Raw genomic sequence first — 23,932 nt, forward strand, 5'->3', positions numbered from 1 at the left:
CTGACGTACACCCCCATCAACCTACCAGTTTTTCTCGTTGCTGGGTTTCTACGCAGCACTGGTACACTGAGGTTAGGGTCAATCATCACTAGGATCCTCATCGACCACAAAATTAACCTCGAAGGTGAGGAATCTTTCAAAGGAACCGAGATCACAGCTGCCTCGCTGAGGGCACTGAAATTTGGGCAGCCCTTGAAGAAAGGAAAAGCTGCTGCTGCTGGCCAAGCTGGCCAAACTGAGGAAACTGTTACTGAGCCTAAGAAAGGGCGAAGAACTAAGGCCCCAGCTTCTCGCAAGAGAAAATCTACTGAGTCACCGAATGTTGAGTCTCCTGCAAAGAGGCAGAGGTCAGCTGGAAAGTCAGCTGAGAAGAGAAGCAGGCAAGATGAGCCTGGCACTGAGGAAGCTGTTGAGCTACCTCAGAAGAAGCCAAAGACTTCAACACTGGCACCTCTGGACGTCATGCCGACCGACTTTATTGTACCAAGTGATTCTCATTTCACTCAATGCCAAGGTACTGATGCTGAGGAAACTGAGGTCCAGTTAGATGACCACTTCATCTCCCAAGTTGAGGAAGAACTTGACGGAGATAGTACTGAGGAGGAAGAGGAAGAAGAAGAAACCAGCGGTCAGGATGACGCTGAGGATTCAGAAGAAACTGCCAGCGAAATTGAAGCTGAGGATGCTAACACTTGGTTAGCTGGTGGAAATGTGCAAACTGACACTGAGTTAGCTGTTGGAGTTGAGCAAGTTGAGCAAGTTGATCAAGCTGACCAGACCCATACTGAGGAAAAGGAACCTACTCCTACTCACTCAAAAGAAGCTGCTCCTACTTTCACTCCACCACGAAGAAGGCGAAAGTTGGTTAAGGCCAGTGAGAAGATGGTCAGTGAACCTCCTGTGCAATCACCATCTATTCCTGAACTTGTCCTCTCCAAGACAACAAAGGACCCTTCTACTGTCAAACTGACATTCTTCAAGCGGCAATCCACTTCAACTTCCTCCACGCTGTTAGAAAAACAAGCCTCTGTTTCTTCTCAATAGGAACATGTCGATCATCATACTTCAACCACTTCAACTAGTCAGGTTGAACCGACCACTGCTCATGCTGTCTCCTCAAGCATGGTGCTGACTCCCCATCCTCCCGCCGTCAGCACAGATAGTGTTCGGGTTATTACTTCCACAACAAGCCTCTCTGCTGATCAATCAACCTTACCTCTAACTCAAGTGCAGATTGAGCCAAGTCATCCAGTCACTGACCAGGGCACTCCCTTCACTCCACCTTCTTCTGGTCATACTAATGTACATCGGGATGCCACTGAGTCCGGCAAAAAGCTCATTGACTCAGTGCAAGCACTTATCCACGATCTTCAACATTCCGCTTCGCCTGCTGCTGGATCTTCAATTCCTGAGACAACTCAGCTCTCCCAGGTCACTCAGCTTCTCAACGAAGTTAAGGGACTCAAGGATCTGCTGAATGTAGTCTTGTCCTTCCAAGCTCAGCAAGCTAAGCAGGATTCACTTGCCAAGTTAGCAGAGATACAGCTGTCAACAATTCAACATCTGAACTCTCTCCATCAGCAAGTTCAGAAGTTGTCTGCTGTGAACACTGACTACGCCACTTCCTCAGAACTCAAAATGCTTTTTGCTCAGCTTCATACTGAGCAACTTAAGACAAATGAGCAAATGGTGTCCTATAGTCAGTGCTCAGTCGAGCAAATCGGTGAGGCCATCAGGCTACTTAACCTCAACAAGCAAGAGATGGATACTGACGCGTTGAAGCAGAATGAGTTGCTATCTCTCGCACATCAATCTTTCAACCACATCCGTCATAATAATATCCAGCGTCATCATTATGACTCAGCTCTCTTGAAGACTTTCCACCAAGTCTTTGCTGGCCTCTCTGAAGCTCTCATCTGGCAAGCCAAAGCTCAAGCGTTCAGCATCAATATGCTCAGTGCTGCTGATCTTCGAGTACCAGTCGAAGTATCAGCTGATGTAGTTGCCATTTTTGATGGCGTCAACGATAGTGCTGACAAGCTAAAAGAGCTTTCACAAGAACTGACTCGCGCTGTCTTAACCGATGCGTTCAAGCTCCCTGAAGTTGACAAAACGGGGGAGAAAGCGCAAACTGCTAGGGCTCAGCATGAGCGACGTTAGTACGAGCGAAGTCAGTCACAGGGCAAGAAAAAGAAATAGATAGGCTAGCATAACTTAGGCCATACCAGTGTAATCTATTTGTCTAGTTTATTTCTTTTACTATGTACTTGCTGACTTCTTTCAATATATATCATACTTACTTTTCTTATTCAAATACCGAGTTATGATATATGCTATTAAGTACTGAGTTGTTATGTATCTTCATCTATATCAGCTATGTTTAATATGTATAATATTTATTGACTAAATGATATGCTGATAACATGTTTGACATTAACCTATGTACTTATGAAACATTCTGATAAGAACTCATTGAACAACAAATTACTCAGCGCGCTCTATATGTCTAAAACTTCCGCTTAACATTGAGTAAATAGAATATGTGATATAGCTGACCTATATCTGAAAACTGACCTTAGACTTACTCATTTAAACCCTTAAATGTTTTAAGTAAAACTAAGTCAGTAGCTCAACCCTTACGGGGGAGTCTGCTAAATTATACTAGGTCAACTATCATGGGGGAGCTCATACTGAGTTCCTTGCTGAATAGTTTTGCCAACATCAAAATGGGGGAGTTTGTTGAAACACCTTTCCACATAATTTTGATTTGACAAAATTGTTTAAGTATAATTAAAATACATATTCTAAACACACTAAGTTTAAATGCTTTGATTTATTTCTACTAATGTGTTTGTTCAATGTTGAGTTAAAATGTTATAAGGCATAAGAATCAAAAGGCCTAGGCCCAATACGGAATCCAAGGCCCATGTCAAACAACTCAGTACACTCGGCCCGCGTATGTCAAGACGTTGCCGTTTTGAATGAAATCGCAACTCAGCAAACGGAAGGATCTAGAAGACCTTCGGGAACAACTTCAAGATGAAGCTGCTGAGTAGTCTCGACAAAGCGTACAAAACAGCAGCTGGCAAAGGAAAACTTCCGGACAAAGTGTTTCCTCTTTTGGAGAGACCATCTGCTGAGCTGACCAAGGACAGAAGATAAATGATTGTGATTGGCCGAGAGCTCTGTGCAGTCAGGATGACAATGACACATAGCCGTTTCCCTCCAACGGTTATTTCGAAATTCGAAATGACCGACGACCCAAACATCTCTATAAATAGTGCCATCACAAGCTTCACAACATACAGAACTTGATCAAGCCATTACGCTGACCAAATCTCTACAAGTTCTGCAAGCAAGAAGCAAAGCAAAATTCTTACACTACATTTCTCATATCTGTGTAAAAGTCTAGAGTGATTGTAAATCATCTAAAGTGTCTTAGCACATCTTTGTATTAGGACAAAACACTTATTGTCACACCCGACCCTAAATGACCTCAATCGGCATCGGGCGTGAATAGAAAGATCATAATCAATACTTAGGAGTCTCCAATTTATCCAAATATCATTATATTACAATTGCAATACCAAAGTTCTAACCATAATTCTAACAATAAGCAGCCAACTTCCAAACCTCATCTAATCGGTCGGTAACCTTCTCTATATCCTGTACTTTATCACCTAAAAACATTAAAACATTTAAAAACGTGAGACAAAAATCTCAGTAAGAAGCTATTAGCTATAAAAACCAAGTTTACTTAACATAGCTACATATATACATTTAGAAAGTGATTTAAACAAAACCTTATCAAACATACTCAAAACCAAAGTTCATATAATTTTATTAAACCAATTCATAATCAAATAAATGTTTTATCAAACCAACTTGTAATCAAATAAGTGTTTTATCAAACCAAATCGTATTCAAGCAAACGTAAAACCTTATATCAAAATCAATCATAACCGAAAACATAATCAAAATGAACTTAAAACATTGTATCCATCCTCGAGTTTCTCCCCTTAAGTATCAATTCATAACCACATATATAGTCGAGACGTCTCTTAACATTGCCTATCCCATATGGTCTTACCCAACACTTCGCTGCCATACCCAATAGGTCTTCAGACTGTGTACACAGGCCATGTCCCTCACTGAACATGGTCTTCAAATATAAAACCACCGATCCGGATAACTCTCGATGGATATAAAATCATAAAATCATAACGTGCTCAAATATCATTTCACAATCAAAGTCCAAACTATTTCATAATCATAAATCATTTGGCTTCAATTAGCCCTTTTGTATCATAAAAATCATATTTGGACTTCAATCCAAAATAATAACAATAATAACCGCAACCGATTTCTCAATCCAAAAACAATTCGTAGTAAATCATCAAATTCATTTTGTTCAATATAGATATATATTGAAACCAAAAACATATATGTATATATGTAAATCAACCAAATTAAGCCTTAAATCAACATAATCAAGTAAAGTCTGAAATTCACATAGAAGCATAATCAATAGCTTCATTTGAACCATAATTTCACAATAAAAAGCAAAATCGTGAAAAATCCCAATTTTATAAAATTCCTGCATAACCTTAAAATATCAATTTCTGGAAATTCTTTGATTATATATATATCTATATACATAAAACTCAAAATATAGTTGATAGTTACTTACCTTGGCTACTAATTAAAGACCACAAACCCGTTCAATTCGCCTCTAAACTCTGTCTAAGACATTTCCCTCCAAACATTGCCGAAACTCAAAAACTCTTTGGTTAGGACTTAGATCTATACATAAGGATGCTATAATTCCAATTTCGAGTGATTCGGACGGTCGAATCTCCGTAAATCAAAGAAACGGTGGAGAAACGGTTCAGAGAAAATTGACGAATTTAAAAAGAAATAGAAAAGAAAAAGGAAAGAAAAAGGGAGATGGCGATGACGATTCGTCTAGAACAATTTGGAATATATATCCAAATTTGGTGAATATCACGTTTGATCCTCCATCTTTTTATAATCTTTTAAAAATTATCCTGAACTTTGAATTTACACCTAAAACCATCGAATTAGCTCCAAACTTTTCCCATAGCTCCAAATTCACTTCACACACCCAATAATTATAATATATATTAATATCAAAATATAAATTTTAGAAATTTAGACACGGACGTGACACTTATCATTTCTAGAGATAGAAAGGAGAGGCTGAGTACTCGGTTTTAAGTACTCAGCGAGAGATTAGGATTGAGTAGAAGTATAGAGGAAGGTACTCTTGTCATACTCAATTGCTGATACTGTAAAAGGTTTGAGGCTCTACCTTTAAAGAGCTCAGTAGAGGATTTGAAATCTCGGAACGTGTTCCGGGGACAAGACGTAGGCTTAGAAGAAGCCGAACCTGGATAAATCTGCTGAGTGAAGTATTTCTAAACCTTTAACTCCTTATTTATATTGCTTGCTTAAATAATCAAAAACTGACCAAGTAAAGAGGTCAAGTTGAGTTGTGCGCATTAAACGTAAGAGCTCAGGAATAGACTCTAAGTGCTATTTCCTGACTCAAGCTGAGAAACTAACCTAGTCACCAGTTGACTAAGCCAGTATCTTGCTGTTTACTCAGCGCTGCTGTTCAAACCTTTTTCCTTAGAAAAAGAAGTCCGCCCTAATTGCCAAAAAAGTTTAAATAGTTCCTAACCCCCCCCCCTTGGAACTATACTTGCAACTAAACAAGGGACCAACAGTGTATAGGGAGGTGTCCATTGTGAGCATATCCCACATTCAGTTAGATAATTCAGAAAATCATCTGAAAGATATTCGCCACCTCGATCAGATCGAAGCGTCTTTATTTTCTTTCCTAATTGATTTTCTACTTCATTCTTGAAGCATTTGAATTTCTCAAAAGCTTCTGACTTGTGCTTCATCAAGTAGATGTTACCATATCGGGTATGGTCATCTATGAAGCTTATGAAGAATCTGAATCCTCCTCTTGCTTGGACTGACATAGGACCGCATACATCTGAATGAATGAGTCCTAGAGTGTCTGATACACGCTCACCTTTATTGCTAAAGGGTGTCTTTGTCATTTTACCTTTTAAACATGATTCGCATGTTTCCAATGATTCGGGATCGATTGGATCTATAAGCCCATCTGAATGTAGCTTTAGCATGCGTCTCTTGTTTATATGGCCTAAACGACAATGCCACAAGTAAGTTGAATTATCTAGCTTATATCTTTTGGTATCAATTGCGAAAACAGAAATTTTGTCACATAAATCCCATTTTGTGATATTCCTGTAAAATAGAAGATCGAATCTCTATAAAAATCGCAACGTTTGTCTTTTATTGAAATATGAAAAGCCATTGTCAACAAGGCGGCTAATAGAAATAATATTTCTAGATATTCCTGGAATATCCTCAGGCTGCATCCGGTATCAAGTACCAAAAGATTCAGACTGTGAAATTTCAATATAAAACATACCAGATGTTGAAGTCCCAGCTTCTTCCCCTTTTGAGGAAGGCTAGGTACACCAACAGTTTCTTTTCCAATGCCAGTCTTTACCACAGAAGTGGCACTCTCCTTTGGGATTCTTCACTTCCTTTCCCTTAGTTTTGTTGGGCACGGATTTCTTACCTTTCTTGGGATATTTAGGATTGGGAGAATTCCCTTTCCTCTTCTTTGATCCCTCTATGACAAGAGCCGGTATGGCTTTGTCTTTCTTCATATTGGGCTCAACTGACTTGAGCATATTTGCAAGCTCTTCAAAAGAGGTTTGCAAGTCATTCATCTGATAGTTCATGATGAACTGTGAATAACTCTCTGGGAGGGATTGAAGAATTAAGTCTACGCTTAATTCGTTATCCATCACAAATCCAATACTAGAAAGTTTGGTAATGTAGCCAATCATCTTGACACAATGTGTCATGACAGATGTGCCCTCTTGCATCCTGCAACGATATAGCAACTTGGATATCTCGTAGCGTTCGCACCTGGTCTGTTTCCCAAACAATTCCTTTAGGTGCATGATGATGGAATAGACATCCATTTCCTCATGTTGCCTTTGTAATTCCGGTGTCATCGATGCAAGTATGATGCATTCGGCATGATCATCATCAGCCTTGTGCTTCTGGTAAGCATCAATTTCCTCAATGGGAGCATCATCAGCAGGGATAAGGGGTATCGATGTATCAAGTACATACCCTATTTTATCGAACTTCAAAACGATTTTGAGGTTACGAAACCAGTCGGTGAAGTTTGAACCATTCAATTTGTTATCGGTAAGAATGTTTTGCAGATTGGTGTTAGTCATGATTTTAAGAGTGTTTTACTTTAAAACTTGAGATGTGAGAAAGAGTAAACGTATGTTATTCATTTGCTTAAAGTATATCAATCTAAAATTATAGGCCTTTTAGTTTATTTTAGATTGCTCCCACTATTTTGCCAAATTAATAGCCCTCCATATTAATTCGAAGAATTTCACAAATCCTTTAGTGAGCTAGGATCCTAACTCCTGAGATTTCGCCTTGAGTTTACTCAACAAGCTAGTCTCATTCATTAGGTAGATTCATGTAATCAATCACATCTTTAATGTGATTCCTAGGTTATTGGGTTACTAACCACATTAGTAACTAATATGCTATTCATATTAATCCCAACCGTCTTGCCCATTAGTTTATGACAACATGAGTTTACTCATCCAATTATCATAATCTAATTAAAGTATTACCCCATATTCATGAAAAATGATTTTCAATAATTCAGGTGTTACCGAAAGGACCCCGAGCTTGAGTTTACTCAACAACCCAAAAGCCCTCAGCACTGCCGGCTGAATTATAATATTAGGGAGGGGCAACCGATTTTAATAACTTGTTTATTTACTTAACCTTTTAACGAGGGATTTTATTTTAGGTCTCATAATCTAACTTAGTCTTGATTTGCTTTAGCATACATCAGACACATACATTCACATACATTGGCGTTATGGACATATCATCTAAATTATTCCGTCGAGCCAGAGATGGAATAAAAGGGCAAAACCTAAGGAAATACTAACTATTACATATTTCTCTTTAGGTCCTCCGTCTTCTCCATGGCGCCTTGAAATTACATATTAATTTCTATACTATTAAAGAAAACTTCAATTGAATTGAAGAGAATTAGATGAGAGGAGAAATTACAATAGATAGTAGAAAGGCAGGACTCGCAGACCCTATTTCAAAAATACCAAAAGACTAAAAGAGGGTCCAAATATGTCCATAACTCCAAACATACATAGACTCAATTAAATAAATTTAATTGGTTGATTACATAACTATCTTATGTAATATTTATGTTAATCACATTAACTTATCAATTAACTTTCATCCAATTTTACTTCTAATAGTTTTCGTATCTTTTATATTAATTTTTAGATTAATATAACTATACAAAACTTTAATTATGCACGTCCCAATTATTTTGATTTTAATTCATTTAACATTTTGATTTACAAATTGGTAAAACAAACTTTTAAACAAATTTTTCATTCGATAATCAAAACAGAAAACTATCAATTTCTGAAACATATATATTTAAATATAAAAACGATTATATATATATATATATATATATATATATATATATATATATATATATATATATATATATCAGTTCTAAAACGGTTTTAAAACGATTTTCAGAAAATAGGAAAAACTACTATAGATTTCCGTTTTATCTTTAGAATTAATAAAACTGATTTTATCAATCTAACTATAAAACTAATAGATTTCATTATAATGATTATCAACCAAAATAATTAGGAATATACGCATAATCTATTTTAATTAACAATTAATTAAAACTTATTTGTCTTTAGAATTAATTAATCAAAACAATTTGTTAATTAATCCTAACTATAAATATTTATTCAATCCTATTGAAAACTTCTAATTTTCATATATGAAATAACGGATTTAACGATGGCTCTGATACCAATGTTGGAAATTAGGCTAAGGTATAGCAGCGGAAATATAATTTTTTTAACCTATTTCCATTTAACCACAAGATCCGTTAACCGTTATTTCATATAAAGAAGGATAAGAAGAAATACCTTTTAGAAGTTCCATCTACCGTTGCAAACGAAGTGCTCACAACTTCAAAAGAGATAGAAACTGTCTACCAATCTGCCCCTATCCGAAACAGAACTTCTAGACCTCCGAACGATAATCCATTCGGTGGAAACGTGGAAGAATATGTCTAGAAGCTCCTGTCCAAAAATCGCGACGATCCGACGGTTCAATCTCCGGGAATCTGCGAAATCGTGAACTGACCTGATGTAGGAGTAGTAAAACGAATTTCTCCCTTTTGTTTGTTTTTCTTCTTCGAGTTCCCAAACACGAAATAAAACACGGGAAGATTAATTTAGAATCAACCGTTGAATAGAAACCAAAGTAGATTGCCTCTAATTAATCAACACAAGATCAAGGATAAAAGAAATAGATGAAATCAATTGATCAAAGGAAGCCGTAGAGAAATCTCGTCCTTGAACTAGGGGTGTCGAATTTTCTCTCTCTTACACTAGGTGGGATTTCGAAAATCTTAGTAGGGAATGGCTTGTGTAGATTTCGAAAATCTCATAGGGTGGGGTATTTATAATCTCTTGTATCTAATCCCTAGTTAGATAGAATTAGGTTACTGAATAGGAATTCAATTCGGAATAGAATTCCTAATTATTATCTCACTATATATCTAATATATTAAGGATAATAATAATAACCTTATTGGATAATAATAGGAGTATAATAATCTAATTAAAACTCCTAACTTATTTATCTCTTAATTAATTTAATTCATAATCCTAATCTAATTAGGATTAACAAAATCAAATTAATTATTCATGTAATTAATCACATGAATTTCGACCCCCCTTATGTCCATGGGCTCAATTGGGCTTCCATCAATTAATTAACATCTATCTCTCTTTTAGGTTCCAAGTCTTATGTGTGACCCATTAGGTTCTTATTGCTTCTAGCCGTATGCAACGTTATTAAATTAATTTTCAAAGAAATATATTTAATCTTTGCATAACGGAATGATGTACAGAGTATGTGATTAGCAAGTCCGTAATCATTCCCCCAGAGCTATAAGAAGACAGGTTGATTCTGTCGTTAACCTTTCCGTATTAGTTACAGTATAATGCGATCCTTTATCAACTACATCCTTGAACTGAATCTTATGACTATGGGTGATGTCAAGTCACATATAGCGAGACGTTCGTTTTACTTGTACAGGCCGAGTCAACTCAAAAAGATAGGTTAAGTGAAATCTGTATTTCTTACTCTTAAGCTATCACATTGCAAGGATTTAGAGTCGAGTCTTCCACAAGCGATCCATGGATGTATCTCCCATTTATCGGGAGTGATAAATGCTCAATCCAATATATAACGACTCCGCAATTACTTCATGTGATACCCAACGTCTACTGTTCACACCCCAGAGTCATCTCTGTTAAGGATCGTGTTACACCAGAGTCAAAGCATCACATTTCGTAATCTAGAATACCAATTAATATTCCTTTGAGTCTGAGGATTAGTTATACCTATTAATACCAATGAGATGAACAGGTGACAATGATGAATCTACCCATCCTGTTATCTCAAATCGGATCCCCAATCCTAATGAACAATGTTTCATCGGATCTATGTAACTGTCCAGATATCTGTATATATGAAGCTTGTGAGATCAGCTTTCTGTCGGACAGAAGACATTGTTACATACAAGTCTCAACAGTGATATGTCAATCCCAAACATATCACTTGACTTGGGGTGGTTTTAAGTTTATCAGTTTACTATAAAGTTTTGTCTCACTTCATGCTTGTATGAACACTCTATAATCACTTTAAATAAACTTATAGATTTCCTTTTATTAGACTTTATTTAGTGCTTAAAAGGGATTGCCTTTATATAGTTATAAAACATATATCTCATTAAACAAATGATATAAAGAACAATTCATTTACATTAAGTTTGTATCCTAGAACAATTGTCTGTAGGACACTAAACCCCAACAAGAGCTTGTCACAATGGCCATGGGTGAAACAGAGATGTACCTCATGGCGGGTGAAAAGCAGGTACGGATGGCTAAAGGGCTAAAGGGAGAAATCAAGGAAGCTATCACTAAGGTTCTCCATGAGTCAGAAGATGTCTTTGCATGGAAAGATGAGATTCTCCCCGGGATTAGTCCAGATGTGATCACTCACAAACTCAACATCAACAAAGACGCGGTACCGGTGGCCCAAAAACGAAGAAACCATGGCCTTGAGAGGCAGAAGGTGATAGAAGAAGAGATCACCAAGCTCAAACGGGCAGATGCCATCGAAGAGGTACTTTACACACAATGGCTGGCGAATATGGTTCTAGTCAAGAAAGCGGGCGGATCATACCGCATGTGTATTGACTTTACAGATCTCAACAAAGCTTTTCCCAAAGACAACTACCCCTTGCCATGTATTGATATCCTAGTAGATGGAACCGCGGGACACGCCATGTATTCCTTCACCGACGTGAAGTCGAGTTATCACCAGATCCCAATGGAGCATTTGGATAAGATCAAAACTTCATTCGTGACTCACCAAGCCACCTATTGCTTCAAAGTCATGCCCTTTGGGCTTAAGAACGCGGGTGCAACCTATCAACAAATGATGAACAAAATATTCGCAGAAAGCAAAGGTGAAAACTTTTCTGTCTATGTGGACGATATATTTATCAAAAGTACCACTGTAGAGAAGCATGCGGATGACATAAAGGAGGTACTGGGCGTACTCCGACATCATAACATTAAGTTGAACCCGGAGAAATGTACCTTTGGAGCGACATATGGAAAGTTCTTGGGATTCATGATTAGCCAGAAGGGAGAGTGAGCCCAAACCCTGATAAAATCAAAGCAGTTTTGGAGATGAAAGCGCCGCAGAATATTAGGGAAGTGCAACGTCTTAATGGGCGTATCGTGGCCTTGGGCAGGTTCATCTCATGTTCAGCCTAACGATGCCAACCTTTTTATGAAGTAATCAAGAAGCAAAAGACGTTTGAATGGAGCGAGGACTGCGAGAAAGCTTTTCAAGGGATCAAACGGTTTCTCACGGAACCACCCCTTATGAGTCGTCCCTTGAAAGGTGAGAATCTCTACATGTATGTTTCAGTTACAGATAAAGTTGTTTGCACGGTCATGATAAGGGAAGAAGAGGGCCAGCAATATCCTATCTATTACGTGAGCAAAGTATTAAAAGATGCTGAAACCCGATATTCCAAGCTGGATAAGATGGCACTGGCCGTCGTCACCACCTCCATACGCCTCAGGCCTTACTTTCAAGCACATACTGTCATAGTTCGTACAAGTATACCAATGAGGAAAGTGTTGCAAAAGCCAGAAACTTCAGGAAGGTTGATGGAATGGGCCATCCGCCTAGGCGAATTCGATGTTCGTTATGAAAGTCGATCAGCCCTGAAAAGCCAAGTATTGGCAGACTTTGTGAATGAATTCACCGAAGAGGGAGTGAATCTTCCCAAGGCTAAAGTCGAGGAATGGACAATGTACACCGATGGGGCTTCTTCGACAGAAGGCGCAGGTATAGGAATCGTGATCAAGGGTCCCCAATATATAAAGCTACACTATGCCGCAAAATTAGATTTCCTCGCAACCAACAACGCAGCTGAATATGAGGCCTTGATATTGGGACCACGCCTGCTAAAGGAGATCACTCCCGAGCGGATCGTGATCTACAGCGACTCCAAACTGATGGTCAACCAGGTGATCAAAAATTTCGAGGTCAAAGATGACATTCTTGCCAAATATGTTGAAGAAGTTAAGAAACTGCTAAATCACCTCGAAGCTAAAGACACCAAATGGGAATTAATCCATGTGCCCCGAGGATCCAACACAGAGGCTGATCACCTAGCCAAAATGGCTTCAAGCAAAGAACATTGGGCGGATCTGCAATGCCCGTTTGAGGTTAAAACAGCCCCGGCATTCGCCTCGGAGATGGTATCCTTACTCATGCCTGTGGAGAACGATTGGCGATCGCCAATCCGCCAGTATCTAACAGATGAAACATTGCCTTTGGACAAGGAAGAAGCTCGGTGGATTGTGAGAAAGGCGGCCTATTTCTCCGTGATAAACGATTGCCTATACAGGAAGTCTATTAGCCACGTCTGGCTGAAGTGCATCGTGCCGGAAGAAGGACAACAGATCCTCAAAGAGTTTCATGAAGGCGCGTGTGGGGCTCATGAGGCATCTGCCTCCATTGTAAAGAAATCCAGGTTAGCAGGATTTTATTGTCCTACAGCAGAACTTGATGCTCAAAAATTTGTGGAGTCATGCCATAATTGTCAGATTCATGCAAATGAATCACACACCGCTAAACACCTTCAAAGGCCCATCATCGAAGGTCAACTCTTTGCTGTCTGGGGTATTGACATAGTTGGACCATTTCCTCCCACCAGAAGACAGAGGAAGTATGTTGTCGTGGCTGTGGATCATTTCACCAAATGGGTAGAGGTTGAGGCTGTCTCCTCTATCAATGCTGAACGAATGGTGGAGTTCGTCAAAGATAACATCGTAGGAAGGTATGGAGTTCCTCATACGATTATCACTGACAATGGAACGCAATTCAACTGTGCAGAGTTCAAAACTTTCTGTGAAGAATTGGGCATTCTGAACAGATTCGCCTCAGTTTATTATCCTCAGTCAAATGGTATGACCGAAGTTACAAACCAGATGATCGTTAAAGGAATAAAGAAAAGATTGGGAGAACATGACAAGAAATGGGCGGATCAGTTAACAAGCGTCCTGTGGGCGTATCGCACTACTCCCAGAACAGCCACGGGCGAGACGCCATTCGCCCTTTGTCACGGTGTCGAAGCTGTAATTCCAGTTGAAATACAAGTCCCAAGTGACAGAGTTGCATTCTATTGCGAGGATGAAAATAGCCAAAGGTTGAAAGAAAGTTTTGATCAAGTGGAGGAAAGGCGAGAAAAGGCATACGTGCGTATGGCAGCTTACAAGCAGCGGATTGCAGCTTATCATGACAAAAATGCCAAACTTGTAAACTTGAATGTGGGAGACCTCGTACTCCGTAAAGCAGACAAAATCCAATCCAAGGAAGGAAAAGGAAAGCTGAGACTCACCTGGATAGGCCCATACAGAATAGTCGACAAGATTGGGTTCGCCACGTTTAAGATTCAAGACATGGAGGGAAACACGCTGCTGCGTACATGGAATCTCCAAAATCTCCGCAAATATTTCGCCAGAAAATAGAATGTAAACAAGGTCTTGAGTACTCTTTTTCCTTTAGTAAGCTTTTTTCCCATGAGGTTTTTCTTATTAAAGGTTTTAATGAGGCTCACATATAAGACCCGCTTGCTGTAATAAAGCGTATCTCCAATCAATAAAAAGCAATTGTTCAATTGTCAATATTCTTTTTAAGTATTTTCTTGCAGCAATATAAATATTCCAGTCTAAAAAAGAAGGGGGGCACCCAATGCTTCCCGCACCAAAAAAGTACTGCTATCACATAGCTACTTTTTCTCCTCAAAGATAGGAGATCAATCTCATGGGCGGATCAATCCTTAATTGACCACCATTAGAGATAGAGTTAAAACATTTCTCGGACGCGAGATCTTTACACTCTCTTAAATCCTTCCTAAAGAAGGGTTCACAAAGTCCTAAAGGCGGATCGATTCACCTCAAAGATAGGTAGCAAGACGATCCCTAAGGCAGCTTAACTTCCTCTAAAGGAATAAAACAGCTTCAAACCTTCACAAAGGTTCGCACAATGGAGTATGGCTGGCCACCTACTTCAAAACAAATCCTGAAAGCCTATAAATTTACTTACGCAAACGTAAAAGTAAAATAAATACTAGCAAAGGATTAAACAAACTGTACTTAAGTTTTACAAACAAAGCTACACATTAATAGGAGCATCCTCCTTAACATTTGTTGCGCCCGCCAAAGGGGCTTCCTTCTCTACAGCACCAGATACGCCCACTAGTGGGGCTTCCTGCTCAACAGAGATAATTCCCACAAGAGGAAGGGTGCCATCGGTTATCAGCTCCTCACTTGCCTTTGGAGGTACTTCTTCAAGGTCCACCAGCTTGATGCTGGCATGAGGCTTACTTTCTTCGGCGGATCCCTTCATCCATTTCCGAACGTGATCGCGGATGTAATCCTTAACGTCCGGGATTTTGCGATATTTGAGGACAACATCTGGGTCGGGAACGATGAACTCCAGATCTGTAAAATCAATCTCGGGATACGCCAGTTGGACATACGCCATAATCCATTCACCGTAAAAGAAATCCTGCTCCCCTGCCCTGAATTCAGCGTCTGTTAAGGCATCCTCATGCTCCTTAGCATCTGCTTCGATCTTTTCCTTCAGCTTCTGGATCTCAGCATCCTTGAGGGCAATGGCGGACGCGGCATTCGTGTTAGCATCAGTAACTTCTTTCTCCAACTTTTCTATAGTGGCCTTATCCGCCACACCTTGAAGGAGCTCATCTTCCATGGCGCGCAAACGAGTATACATCTATCAATGCAAACAGTCCATTCAAACGAAAAAACAATAGTAAAACTCTCCTCAAAGGAGATCATTCATTCATCCAAAAAATAACAGAAGGACAGAGGGAACTTACCGTTAGAAGCTCCGTTTTTCCCATTTGGACATGGGCTGATCCTGGGATCTGGTTCTGGTTCTTTTGCACCTCGCCCAAATGACCAAGAGCCTCGTCCAGGTCATTGATGACAGACTCATTCTCCAAAGATCCCTTGATACTATGTTTGGCGGACCAGTAACCGCCCAGGTCAGGCTTCGCCATCTGCACAAAGATGGGAAGGTAAGAACTTAGATTCAAAATATGGCAAAAGGAAAAGGTAAAAACAGCTTACTTGTTCCTCCTCCACCATGGGCATTGCGGATTTCATGGCATCCGCCATAAACTTTTGTCCGCCGGAAGCTGTAGGCTTCCTCTTCTTCAGAGGCGGGTCAACCACTGTATCAACAGGACGTTTTCCTACACTCTTTTGGGAATCTGCTGCTTGCCCTTTCTTTCGAGCCTCATCCTCCTTCATTTTCTTGCGCATCTCTACAAGAGCGTGATTGGCCTTAGATAAACCCCTGACAAAGAGAACAATCAAGTAATCAAGGTTCAAAGAAAAAACAAAGTTACCTTGATCAAATTGTGCAAACTTTGAGTAAATGAACTTGTCCCCTTCTTGGCGAATCAAAGGAATGTCATTCATCATGAAGTCCAAGGCGTCAGCGTATGTCTAAGCATCTGCCTTGACATTCTTCATGAGTTCCGCCACTACCTCATCACTATCTGTCAATATGCGCATATCTCCCGCCATATGCAGAGGTTTGGCATTCCAGAGCGATGGAAATCCTAAAGACTCGCCCTCTTTTATCTTTACATAGAAGAATTTCTCGTCCCAAAGATGGACGTTGGACATCTTGCCGCTAAACGGCGAATATACTCCAAACTTTGCAAAAGTGAGGAAAGACTCAGACTTTCGCTGTGACGGTTTATGAAATGATCGAAAGACACGAGGGGTGCACACTACCCCTAAGTTTGAAGCTAAGTAGCAATCTAGAGCCAGATCTAACCAGCCATTTGGATGTAACTGGCTAGCAGTGATATCAAAGTAGGCTAGAATGTCCGCCATCATCTTAGGGAGAGGAAGTCGGAATCCTCTTTCTACATGACTACAATATACGGGAAGATATCCGCTTGGCGGACAGGCGGGTCGTTGATGAGGAGCCGCCAACTAAGTCTCATAGTCCTTTATCCACGGAAAGCGATTCGCCAGATCCGCTAGATCCGCGGCGCTCATGCGAGATGGAGTAGACTCCACACGAGGTGCCTTTTTCCTAGACGGGGCAGAAGAAGAAGCCACCATCCCGGAAAATCGCCTAAAATCTATTGCCGGAGCAGTACCAGTACCAGTAACGGGAATGGAAAGGTTTTGAATTCTACTTGAATGAGTTCGACCACTATTTCGCGCCGAGATATGCAACTCAGCTAAATTAGAGCTAACTGTATCTTCGGAGGAATAAGAACTTTCCGATGAAGAAGTAGTCCAGCTAACTACGATTTCAGAGGAAGAGGTCAAATTAAAAAGTTCAAAGGTCGATTCAGAGGATGAAGAAGAGCTCCTAAACATTCAGAAAAAATAGAATGAAAAAGATGAACTTACATGAAAGTAAAAGCTTGGAGGACTCTGAAACTCCGGGAAAAACTCTAGGCAAAGAAAGCACAATGAAAAATGGAGAAGAAGAAATGAGGAAGAAAGAGAAAGAGAGGAAGGAAGAAGGAGTTTTCTCTTTTCTCGAGCGGCGCGCCCACAACACGTGTCACCCATTGATTGGCATCGAACAGAGTGACCATTAATGCAGGTAATCATGATGGCGCGCGAAGAAGCTCAAAAGCCCTAAAGGACTTTAAAGGAACTTTAGGGGGGCTTCTGATAACATTGTGATATTATCCCAAGGATCAAAAGGGATATTCGCCTAAAATACCACGCGTTGATCACCTGATACCGGAGTATCACGGTGTATTGAGCAAAGGGATCCGACAGGCGGATCCCCAACACCTCACCACAAGAGACCCGCGGGCGAACCTATAAGGTGAATCGCCATTACCGCCCAATCCGCTATTGAACAGCTGAGCCGATCCCGCAATAAAGACCATTAATAAGCAATCAATTTCCTAACGGACATGCTTAAAAGAAACCAGTAACCGCCATTAATGGAGCATTAATGGAGACTTTCTAGTTACTAAAGGTTACAACTTCATGACTATATATAGCTAGTATCTCGAGCTATCAAGGTACACATTCACTTACCCTTTGTCAATTCAGTTTGCTCTCTTGTTCTTCTATACTGACTTTGGCATCGGAGCTTCCCCCCGTCGAACCCAACGACGCCCCCACAGAGACGGAAACCTATCGGAAATTCTCCACCAGTCATCAGGTGTACAACTTTCATTTTATCTCGCTAATATTTACGACCTTATAGGTGACCTCCCAATATGGTGTAGAGCAGGTAAAAATGACTGGTCAACATGTCATGTCAATAGTTTGACCGGTCAAAAAGTCAAAAATTGACCCACCACATACGTAATCACTAAAATACCCCCATTTAGGTTTTCTTCCTAAAATTATCTTTCTCTCTTAAACCCTTTTCATAAATAAACCATTTCTCTCTCTAAAACCGTATCTAACTTCTCTCTAACTCTCCCTTTCTCTCTAGAAACAGTTGCAAGTAAGAGTAGGAAAAATAACAAAAATATAATCATTTCAATTTTGACAGTTATAATGGAGTCTCAGACGAATAAACAAAGAATAACATAGATCAACTTCTAATCCCCTCGCAAAAAACCACCGCCAAGAATCCTTTTAAAACACACCACAGCAAGGCAGACATCTCCCTTTGTTATTTATAAATTGAATTTCATTGGAAGCATTGTTTCAGTTTCTTGTCGTTTTAGCTTCCTTTTTTATGTTCTATTGTTTAGGTAAGTGGATTAATCAAAATTAGATGAGAAAAAGAAATAAAACAAAAGTCTTTCTCCACTTACAGGTTATATAAAAAGTGTGTTATATCATATGCACAAGCAGCAAGTTTTATTTTCAGTGGCTAATACCACGTAGATTGCGAGTCATGCTAGTATTCAGAGGTTCCATTCGCACTTAGTTTCTTAAATTTGTTCAGCTTCCAGATTCATCATATATATGCCTTTATATCTTATATTTTTCTTGCTTGCAAGAATTAGAGGAGTCAGAGAGAGAAAGTATTTGCAGAAAATCCATGAAGGAGAGAATATTTTTTTATTTAGAAAGGAAACTCATAAAGGGATATTTTAGTAATTGTACATGTGGTGGGTCCATCTTTATTAATCAGTGGAATGAAAACTGGTGAGGTGGCGCATTGACCAGACGTTGACCAGTCATTTTTACCTGCTGTACACCATATTGGGAGGTTACTTATAAGGTCGTATATATTAGTGAGACAAAATGAAGGTTGTATACCAAAGTGTGAAATGAGACAAAAGTTGTACACCATTGATAAAATTTATCCATAACTCTTATTGTCTATCAAATAAACTTATTGCAGCTCTATTGAAACATATTTTGAACCTAAAATTAGATTTCAATTACTATATTTAGTTAAAGAAGGGGTTACCACCAAACAAGACCTCGGGTAAGAGGATTGATCACCAATTACTCTATTGATTAGAGAGGCGTTGTTTGATTCAAACACAATAAGGGCTTCTTTTGTGTGGTTGTGCATTTAAAAAAATCAGCTATTATTATTAGTCCTTTAAAAGAGATAAACATTAACATGCATAATAAAAATATTTTAAGTTAAACTTGTAAAATTCACCTGGAAACAACGCTTTCAATTATGTAGTAGCCAATAAAAATATTACAAGTGAAGCATTATAGCATATTCATCCAAAGTATTATATAAGCCTTTCTTCGCAAAAAGTTACCTTCAAGCTTCAAAACATATATTACATACAAAAAGATAACCTTTCAATGTCAGTGACAATGATATTATATTAGTTACAGTCATAACTCAATGTAAGATTAAAAAAAATAAACTAATTTGTTTACTTACTTGATTAGCAATCTATAGCAGCCCTAGTGAAAATATTTGCTGTCATCTCAGGATCTTTTCTAATGTCTACAAAACAAATAAAAATTAATATTGTTAGCAAGCAGTAATAATAACAGTTAATTACTGAACTCTTTTATGTAAACATTACTCGATTCAAAAGTTTATTGTTCTTCAAGTTCTTATTCAAGTTGGATAGGATCACTAGAATTCATTAACCAATCTTGGCAGCAAATGAGTACTTCAGCTGTTGCAGAAGTTAAAGAGCTGCAAAATTTGTCAAGTGTCCTTCCACTAGTACTGAAAGCTGATTCAAATGCGACGATAGAACATTGGATTGCTAAAATATCTTTGACAACTTTAGACAAAAGAGGATACCTTACATAATTAATCTTCCACCACCCCGAAAGATCAAAATTAGTTGTATATTTCTCAGCTAACTCCTCTAAGTACCTATCTAGTTCTCCTTGTGTAGTGAAATTCTCATTATTTGTCGTTCGAAGAAAATATTCATTAATTTCATCGGTGTTCAATGATTCATCATCTTCTTCACTAACTTTTGGGGATTCCTTGTCAAGGTTAACATTTCCTGCTTCATTCAACAATATATATCCATCTATCAAGTCATTCATTGCCTTTTTTACTTTCGCTACCAACTCATTTGCATCACTTTCACTGTAAAAGTCTGTGTATTTAACTAAAAGATAATCCATTTTGTATCTTGGATCAAGAACCACAGCTATGAACATACAAAAATTTATCTTCTGAAATGAACCCCAATATTGATCAAATTTGACTCTTATTTTATCATCCATCATTTTCAAGGAGGAATCTCTACTACTTTGGCATACTTGCACATCTTTCAAAATTCTCATTATCTCTGGAAAGTACATAGTAGTAGTTGAGTAGCATGAGTCAGACAATCTATAAGTAGCATCTTAGAATTTTTTAAGAAACTTACGAAAATTCTTAGCATTTATCCAATCATGCTCAAGTGGCATTCTATCCATGACATCAGATATATGTACGTTCCTCTCATACTTTAACTTTTGAAAACCTTTTTGGTATCCCAAAGCAACTGCCGACATTAAATAGGTAGTGTTCCATCTAGTAGGGCAATCTAACAACAATGTTTTTTTTATATTTTATGTGCACAGATTCACAATATGTCTTAGACAAATCTAACCTTTGGGGACTGCTTCTAATATGCTTAACAACATCCCTTAAACTTCCTATAGATTCATCAACCATTTTGATACCATCACTAACAATTAGTGGAAGGATATGAACACAACATCTCATATGAAATCCATCACCACCCAAAACAAAAGCATTTTTCATTGTCAATCTTTTCTTTAATTGTTGAATGGCAGTATCATTAGATGAAGCATTATCAACAGTGATACACATAACCCCTTTAAACTCCCACTATTACATGCAAGAATCACTGACATTTCCAATATTCACTCCTTTATGACTCCTAATAGTACAAAAATTCAAGATTCTTTTTGCATACACCATTCATTATCAATAAAATGACCAGTCAAACATATGTAAGACATATTCTGAATACTTGTCCAAGTATCAGTAATTAATGACACCCTTTGACATTGAGAAGCAAGCAATGCTTTTAGTTTTTTTTCTCTGGTAGATATAAAGCATAACAATCCCCTCTAATAGTAAACCTAGACGGAACTTGAAACTCATGAATGTTTCTACTACAAAATCTTTTAAACCCTTTCCTTTCAACATACCTAAAGGGTAACTCATCCATTACTATCATTTTAACCACCGATTCCCTACAAACTTTTTTTTTATCAAACTTGAAAAATGATAAGTTAACTTTCTCACCATCAGGTGGAGTTTGAAAATGCAAAGTTGCTTGGTTTTTATTCATTTTCTTATGTGCTTCAAGGAATTGCTTTTGATATGGATTTTTTTTACAGTTTTCCCTTAAATGCTTCCATAAACCTAAAGTGCCAGATCAGACCTGCCTTGGTAATTCTTACGACACCGTATGCACAAAACCCTCCCAGCATCTTTCCCACTAGGATCAAATTTTCTCAAAATGGACCCAAATATCAGATATTGTCTTCTTTTCAGTAACTGGTGGCGTTATAGTAGTAGTAGTAATTGCATTACCTTCTATATTTGGAGCTAAAGAACCGATCTCTTGTCTGAGAGTAGAAGTATTGGCTGTAGTTTTATCATTCGGTGGTGGCATTTGAGTTAGGACGACACTTGAAGGTTCTTTTCTTTTCCTACCAATACCAGCAACAAAGTGTTCTAATGGGAAAAACCTACAATTAATGAAAAAGATAAAATAAAACTAATCCTAAAAGACCAGAACCATATGAGATATGGAAATGCAAAAAGAGAAGCCATAAGAACTCACCTCCACTATGAAACTTGAATTGGACAACCTGGTTGTAGTTTATGATCTATGATTGTTTAGCCCTAACTTTGATATTTTATGTTTTGGGTTAGATTAGAAGAGAAAATTAAATCACAGGGATGTGGAAATGATTCAATTTAAGGTATCGAATCAAAGAAGGCAGAAAAAAATGGTGAACATCTTGGTAATGAGAAAAGGAAAATGGATTCAATAAAGGCAACATGAGAAAGAAAAATTATCTAGTTTTGAAGTTGATTAGTTTTGTGATGGATGGAATGGTGGAAATGCGATACACCTAAGAAAAGAAGGTTCTAGTTTCCTTTTTAATTTATTAAAATATGAAATATTATTATTATTATTATAATTTAAAATAAATGAAAGCCACATTTAACAAAGAAGTTGAGTGATTAGTGTTGTTTGAAATTCAAATGCCAAAATTGAAGTGCTGTTTAAAAATCAATGTTTAAAAATCAAGGTTTAGTGGACCAAACCAAATAACAAATTATATATATATTTCTTTATCATGTATATAGTTTACATATGAAATTAAATAATAAATACATATTATTCACCCTTTATAATATTTATTCATATACCATCTTAAATAAATTCGGTTCTTTCAATGCAATACAATTTGGTACAATTCAGTTTGGTTCTATTCTGGTTCCCGTAAGGATATATGTAAATCTCCGGAATTGTACCAAATGAAAGTCAACGGTACAGTTCAATGCGGTTCTATTGAAAATTCAACGGTTCAATCCAATTCTAGATCTTTTTTTTTTCGGGTTTTCAGTTCGGTTTAAGAATCTCGGGGATCCACGCTCAACCCTAGTTGCACCTATGCATGCCAATGTTGGCCATCAACAAATCTTGAAGCTCTTGAGGAATGAGAGGGGATTGAGGACAGGTTTTTATTCCATTTTATTTCTGCAAATACAATACTTCAAGTTGAGCAACGACGGTCTTATTAGCAATATGGTAGAGCCGAAATGACAAGCTCTAGAATAGAGCAAGCAGACCAGATTCGACAACTACTATTGAGGCACTGCAGTTTGTATCAGAGTGGAAAAAACAACAAGTATGTAGCAGGAGAAGTTGAGACCAATATTGGAAACCATAAAATGTAATGTCGATGCGACAATTTTTCTAGCAATTGTTAAGTTCGATATTGGAGTTGTTGTTCGAGATGGGGGGCGATTTCTTGCTGGCTACAATTCAGTTGCGAATGGCACGATAATGACAAAAATGGTCGGCACCATTTCTTTGCGTACAAGTATGCAGTGGGTGCTATCTTTGGGCTATAAATGTATTGTTTTTTGAAGCTTATGCTAAAGGTGTAGTTGACGGTTTAATATCTAAAAATCGAGACCTTTCAGTTAATGGAGGTGTTATTAAAGATATGTGGGTCTTTTTTCAAAATCGCCAAGATTGTTCGGTGGCTTTTATTTCTAGATTAGCAAATGATGCGACTCATATAAAGTTGCAAATTTTATCTCCACCCTAAAAAGTACCACATGAGTGTAAGCATTTCTTTGCAATTATACTCTTATTTTATTTTAAAAAATAAAAAATAAAAAATAAAAAACAAAGCGGAAAATGTATATTTGACCTTTTTAATAAGGGAAAATTATAAAAATGGGTCAAATGGGAGATCCATTTATATATTTAACCCATTTACTCAACTTACTACATATCTATGATTTTGTGTGACTTTCCCATAATACCCCTAACCTTCCCACTTCCCCTTACGCGAACGTTCTCTCCCCTCTTCTTCTTGGGTGCGCGAATAGCGGTTGGCTCCTCCATTAATGATTCGAAGACTTTTGATCTTCCTATCTTCCTTTAAATTGCACGAAATCTGCACCTTTTCGCCAAATCACAATG

At 38.1% G+C, this 23,932-nt stretch overlaps 1 long non-coding RNA gene across 1 annotated transcript; it reads right to left on the reverse strand.

Annotated features, from left to right (window-relative positions):
- Window positions 1–19,516: 19,516 nt before the first annotated feature.
- Window positions 19,517–22,176, reverse strand: LOC136205829 (uncharacterized). The gene is made up of 3 exons (XR_010676096.1): window positions 22,049–22,176; window positions 21,796–21,953; window positions 19,517–19,722 (listed from the first exon to the last, which is right to left on the reverse strand). It is a non-coding gene; the product is annotated as an uncharacterized lncRNA (long non-coding RNA).
- Window positions 22,177–23,932: the final 1,756 nt, after the last annotated feature.

The sequence above is a fragment of the Euphorbia lathyris genome, chromosome 9 (assembly GCF_963576675.1).
Source record: "Euphorbia lathyris chromosome 9, ddEupLath1.1, whole genome shotgun sequence".
NCBI lineage: Eukaryota > Viridiplantae > Streptophyta > Magnoliopsida > Malpighiales > Euphorbiaceae > Euphorbia > Euphorbia lathyris.